Consider the following 6,392-nt stretch of genomic DNA (forward strand, 5'->3'; position numbering starts at 1 on the left):
TTTTTCTCGGAGCCAGCGGGCCACGCGGCTGCCTGCTGTGCGAGTCATTGTCTGTCTCTTTGTTGGCGCGCGCCGTTATTGGGATTTGGAGACCTAACTTCTACAAATTCACCGTGACGAGAGGGCCCTGCCCTGTTTAAATCCCGCCAGTTCTGATGCAATTCAGGTCTGTCGTTACGATCACATCATCTGTCGTCATGTTGGTAGGTCCTGTAGTTTCTTTCTTGTCGGTTAAGTGGTGGAGAATTTCTCCCTGAATCGTAACTGCGCGCTGGACCGTTGCGTCTAAAGTTATTCTGTCTCCCGTAATAATAATTATTTTGGTTCCCATAGTGTCTGTTTCTCTGATTGTCTCTGTAATAGTCATTACCGCGGAGAGGTGATCTTTCCCTGTAATTATTACTACTCTGCCAACGGTTGTCATACGGGTGGTGTCTGTTTTGGTCACGATTTACGTTATAAGAATAGCCTTGTCGTGTATTATTTCTGTCATCGCGGAATTGTGACGGATGTGACCTGTAATTGTTGTGCTCGTGTTCTCGCGTTCCGCGATTGTCAGTGTCAATTTCCAGTTCTTGTAACAGTCCCTGAAAAGCTTCAATGTCGTCTTTGCAACGTCCTGCTAAAATAATATGTCGTAAATGTTCAGGCAGTTTGATTAAGCAAATGCGGATGAGTTCTGAGGGGCTGTATGGGTTTGAAAGATACTGATTCTTGTGTAACATGTCTTCAAAATATTTCATAATACTGGAAAATTCAGATTGTTCGAACGTTTCATCATTATGATGCTATGTTTTACTCGGTCTTGTGTGGCTTGAGACCAACATGCTGAGAGGAAGGCATGATAAAAATCTCCTTCACTGTGACAATCGTGAATGACCGATCGCATTCTTACAGCTGGTTCATTCTCCAAGTAGCCACACATAAATTCTAACCTGTGCTCCAATGACCAGTTGGGGGGAAAACAATGAGAGAATTGATGGAGCCACGCTTGTGGATGAATGTCGTTAGCAGAATTTTTAAACGTTTTGAATTTACGTGTAGTAATGAACAGCTTATAGTCAAAGTCATCATGTCGGCGAGTCGCATATCGGTCATTGTTACGTCGTTTCGTCGGTTCCACTTCAAAATTCGGTGCACCTTGCCAATTTCTTTCATAATTTCCGAAATGCGCTGTGTTATTATTTTGTGGCTGTTCCGTATTTCTATGTCCCTCTTCCTGTACTGGAGCGCGAGTGTCCTCTGAAATATGTAATTCTTGTATTACCTGCGTCAACTGATCTTGTACTTCCCGGATTTCTCTTTTGTACTGTGTATTGATTTGATTTTGATTTTTTTTTGAATTTTCTAATTTGTTCATACTCTTCTGTGTCAGTGAAGGCTACAGGTCTTGTGTCATTCAGATCATCATCTACCTTTGTAGGTAAGTTAGTGACCTGATCCGAAAGTTCGGCTACTTTCTCCGATAGTGAACACATTTCCTCAGTGTGTTTTTCTGAACCAAGTTTCAGAGTGTCCATTTGTGTTGAAATCGAATCTACTGTGTCCTTCAAGTTTTCCTGAGTTCTTGCAAGTTGCGTAACCGAATCGGTAGATGCAACTGAGTCAAATTTAGCTTGCAAGGTCTCATGATTTTCATGAACAGTAGTTTGCAGTTCTTTTATGGCTGCTTCGTGATTCTGTAGTGCATTTTCATGACGCGAAAAAATAGGTTGGAAATGCTCACAAATTTGTGTTTTTACGTCACTACAGACTTTTTGACATTTCGATTCAATGTGATGTAACTCAGTAGTTAAATCCTCGCGTGTTTGTTCAAGAGTTTGCTCCAATGAGTCTAACTTCTGAAGATTTTGTTCCATTGCGTCTAACTTTTGAAGATTTTGTCCTATTTGTTTCTGATTTTGTTCAAGTGTTGTGTCTAACTTTTTAAGATTTTGTTCCACTGTGTCTAACTTTTGAAGATTTTGTTCCATTATGTCTAACTTTTGAAGCTTTTGTCCCATTTGTTGCATTAATTGTAATAACAGTGCACTGGTGTTCCTCAGTGCTATTCGGCAGTGAAGTTGCACCGGCAACATTCACATTTTGACAAGCAGAAAATGTGTCTTGACTCATTTGAGAAAACGGTGAGGACCCAAAACCTGAGTCTACAATATTTGCGAGATTGTTTCCTGTCATTTCAGATTCCTGAGGCGAGCTGTTGCCGACCGATCGATCGATAATGCTTCCCTATTCTCTAATTGTTTCACTGTCTACACCATTGTTTGCCGCCCGCTCCATTTCCCTATGCGCAATTACCAAATTACTACTTTGAACATTAGTTAATTCATTACTCTGCGGCGCTAACACACTGCTTTCGTCTTCACTGTCATTTCTCAATTTAGTTTGGAGCCTAGTATTACGTTTTTCACACGCCATTATTGTCACAGTATTTCACACGACAACACAGAAAAGCACAATTTGAAGAGCAAAAATAAGAAAACACATTAACATAACACTGAAAATAATATCTAGTTAATTGCAGCTGCGAAATACTTGGTGCAAATCTACATGCGTGCCACACCTGTTTTACTGTACAACAATGAAAGACTGCAACTACAAAGGAGATTCTCTCTACAATTATGTGCTAGCAATAAACAAAATCTACACTAATTACACAAACTACAAGAAAAAATCTGAAGATTCCAGTGAGGTATCCTGGCAGGGTCGCCATATGAAACATCCCCTTTTAATAATTTTACAGGACTGTGCTTATGCTGACACACAATATTTTGTTAGCGCAACGCAATCTGACTTTCAAAATTCTCTACAAAAGAATGGCCCTGACTAACATTAAACTATACCTTTCACAAATCACTTACCTCACAAAAATCTTCGCTGCTCAAGCTACTGCAATACAGCGAGCGCCACTACTGCCAGCTAAATAAAAGATTCAAACTATGGAAGGCACTAACTACTGATAGGGATAGTTAGCAAATGAAAGATATTAATAGAGAACAAAGAATGTATTTACCTTGATATCATCATATATATAGCAGTTCATGACAAATTACAAAACTCCGCCATCTCTCTCCCCACATCCACCACTGCTGGCGGCTCACCTCCAACTGCGCAACGCTACGCGCTGTTCACAGCCAGCTGCCTAACACTACAATGGCGAGTATTACAACAATGCAAAGCAGCCACAGACTGCACACAGCACAGCCAGTGATTTTCATACAGAGGTGGCGTTACCAATAAAAAAACCTAAACAGCCTACTTACAAAGCTTAGGGACCGATGACCTCAGCAGTTTGGTCCCACGGGAACTTACCACAAATTTCCAAATATTCCATTCAATAATTGTTGTAGTTAGTCCATGCATTGAACTCTGCATGGATCGCAGTATTTCTTTTTGAAATATTTTAGCCTATTTTCGATCAGGCAGTTGCAGCGGCAGGACGAAGTCAGTTGTCTGTTGCGTACAGGAGTATGGCAGGAGACGTTAGAGGATGTTGTGAGACGTTAGAGGATATTTTAAAACTCGCAGTCAGATGGTTAAGAATTGATTTCTTTATAATTCTTGGGAAGAGAAATAATTTTTTCTGCTTATATTTCTGTTCTTTTCTATGAGTATACTATTACTATCAGTGACGGAGCGTCACACACGTTTCCGGAGATCCTTTAAAATAATTAATCCTAAGAAGTTTCAGTGTTTCGATCGAGTCAGATTAGCACAGCGCCTAAGGTTCCCGGCTGTCAGGGTGATAGTACAGGTTCAAATACTACCTGTGTGCGTTCCTTTTTTTTTATTCATCGTACAGAATAGCATTAAATAGAACGTGACATGCAAAATTATTGAAAAATAGTTATTTTCGCCGTAGTAATTTCATTAAATAATAGTCATTAACGGCAAAGCTTCTCCAGATGTGTATTCCGATCGTTACGCAATAGGTTACAGACTCGTCTCACTAGCTATCGCTTTCATTGCCTGCTGCGCTAGAGCCGGCCGGGGTGGCCGAGCGGTTCTAGGCGCTACAGTTTGGAACCGCGCGACTGCTACGGTCGCAGGTTCGAATCCTGCCTCGCGCATGGATGTATGTGATGCCCTTAGGTTAGTTAGGTTTAAGTAGTTCTACGTCCTAGGGGACTGATGACCTCAGAAGTTAAGTCCCATAGTGCTCAGAGCCATTTTGCTGCGCTAGAATTCCGAATGGTATTTGTGGCAGAACTAACCAAAATGTAATTTCGTAGAGCAGCCTGCACATTTAGTGAAAGATATTGTCTTGCAAGCACGCTGATTTTTTAGAAGTGATATCGGGAAAATATGTTGGTTTGCATTCAAAAAGATTGTTCTTTCTTTGATCAACTTTCAAGTGAAACATGCTTATTTCATCATTCCTATGAAAGTAGATGCGCTAAACTGAAACAGAATTAAAGATTGTATTGTTACGGAGTCATCAGTCGACGCGACTTCTTTATTAGTCTTTAGCAAGTTGGGAGCGTTTCGAATTATTTTTCGAGAAAATTTTAATCTGCTTGCGAAAATAAACATCACAGATTTGTAAAAGTAGAGTACCTTTCGGTGAAATTATTTTAACGGTCCACGTGGATGCTTTTCTTTCATTTACAAAGATCTAATCGTAAAGTCTTTGATCAATCTGCCCTTCCCACGAATCAAGCGAACGTTGTCCAAATAATTAGAATTTTAACTACTAAGCTACAACTAAACTCCGAATAAGCCTTAGAAGGCCCAACGGTAGCCACCGGCTGCCGTGTCATCCTCAGCCCACAAGCCTCATTGGATGCGGATATGGAGGGGCATGCGGTCAGCACACCGCTGCCCCGGCCTTATGTCATTTTACGAGACCGGAGTCGCAATTTCTCAATCAAGTAGCTCCTCAGTTTGTGTCACAAGGGCTGAGTGCACTCCGTTTGCCAACAGCGCTCGGCAGACCGGATGGTCACCCATCTCAGTCCTAGCCCAGCTCGACAGCGCTTAACTTCGGTGATTTGACGGGAACCGGTGCTACCAGTGCGGCAAGGCCGTTGGCGGAATTTTAACTACGAACCATAAATGGAATACACATTTAAAGAAAGTTTTCTATAATTAATGATTTAATCATGAAATGACAACAATGAAAATGACTATCCTTGAATAATTTTGTATGACATATACTATTTAATAATATCGTGTAGGATGATATTAAAAAGTAAAAAAAGAATGTAAACGGACAGGATTCGAACCTCTGCTGCCGCCGTGACAGCCCCTGCAGTGTTTTCACTTGGTCGAAACAAAAAAACGGGTAACTTTATGCATGTAGGGAGTACGCATAAAACTTAACAACGATTTTCTCGGAAAAGCCGCTAGCAAGGTACTCAGCACAGGGCCGGTTTAAGGTCCAAGCGACACAAGCCCCATCTGAGAGGCGCCACAATTTTAAGGTTTCTATACGGGGCGTAACACAAGTAGTAGCGGCCGCTTGGGACGCCAAGCTGAGATTTATATACAGCGTGTATCAGAATTAGCAGCGAAACCTGATGCAGGTGAGAGTGTTCGAGGGAAAACGAGAGCACGCCGGTGGAGGATCAGGACGGTGAGGGGGTTGCAGAATGATAAGTCGCTTGTATGCAAAAATGTCTCGAACCGACCCTGTCCGCAACATTTCTTAGGCTCATCAAAGTCCATGATTAACAGGTCCGCTGGTCGTTTTGTTTGTGCTCAAGTAACGTAACCACGTGCCCACATTGCCGTACGGACATTTCCGCTGTTCCGTTTAGAGATGCTCCGTGCATTATCGTTTCCCTTACTGCAGCGTCAGTGGGCTGAGATCGCGAGCAGCAGCAGCATTTGGTAGCGTGGGCGACGACGGCGACGGCGACGCGGCGATAGTCTAGGCGGGGTGGGGTGCGGTGCGGTCGATACGACGCGGCGCGGCGCAGCGGGTGGCAAAAACGGCGCGCCGGACACAGTAGCCACAGCCAGCCCGGAGCCGGCGCCACAATCGACCGCTATGCAGATGCGGCCGGCCGTTCAGGCCGATATCGCCCGTCCCGTCCCGTCCCGCTCTGCTGCGAGTAAATGCACGTGAAGGGGTCAGGTGTTTCCGCTGATATCTACTACAATGCCTACTTTGCGGGTCAAAACCTACACCTGTATCGGAATTTTCGTGGCGTGGTGATTTATATAGTAGCCGACAAACCCGGCGTTGTCTGGCTATTCAGTTCGTCAATTTCTATTAAAAACGAAAACAAAACAAAAAAATGAACTGTGTTTGCAGTGAAGCATTGAAAAAAATTCCTTTATATCTATTCGTGAAAACACCCTTGATATTATGAAGCAGTTGTACAAATGTGTCAGTATGGTATCCAAGCTATGAAACACGACCCCCGAACACTTTGTGTACGCTGGGT

At 42.8% G+C, this 6,392-nt stretch overlaps 1 pseudogene; it reads right to left on the reverse strand.

The window, feature by feature from the left end:
- Positions 1-4,914: 4,914 nt before the first annotated feature.
- LOC126207967 (5S ribosomal RNA) lies at positions 4,915-5,032 on the reverse strand (annotated as a pseudogene).
- Positions 5,033-6,392: the final 1,360 nt, after the last annotated feature.

The sequence above is a fragment of the Schistocerca nitens genome, chromosome 1 (assembly GCF_023898315.1).
Source record: "Schistocerca nitens isolate TAMUIC-IGC-003100 chromosome 1, iqSchNite1.1, whole genome shotgun sequence".
NCBI classification, from domain to species: Eukaryota; Metazoa; Arthropoda; class Insecta; order Orthoptera; family Acrididae; genus Schistocerca; species Schistocerca nitens.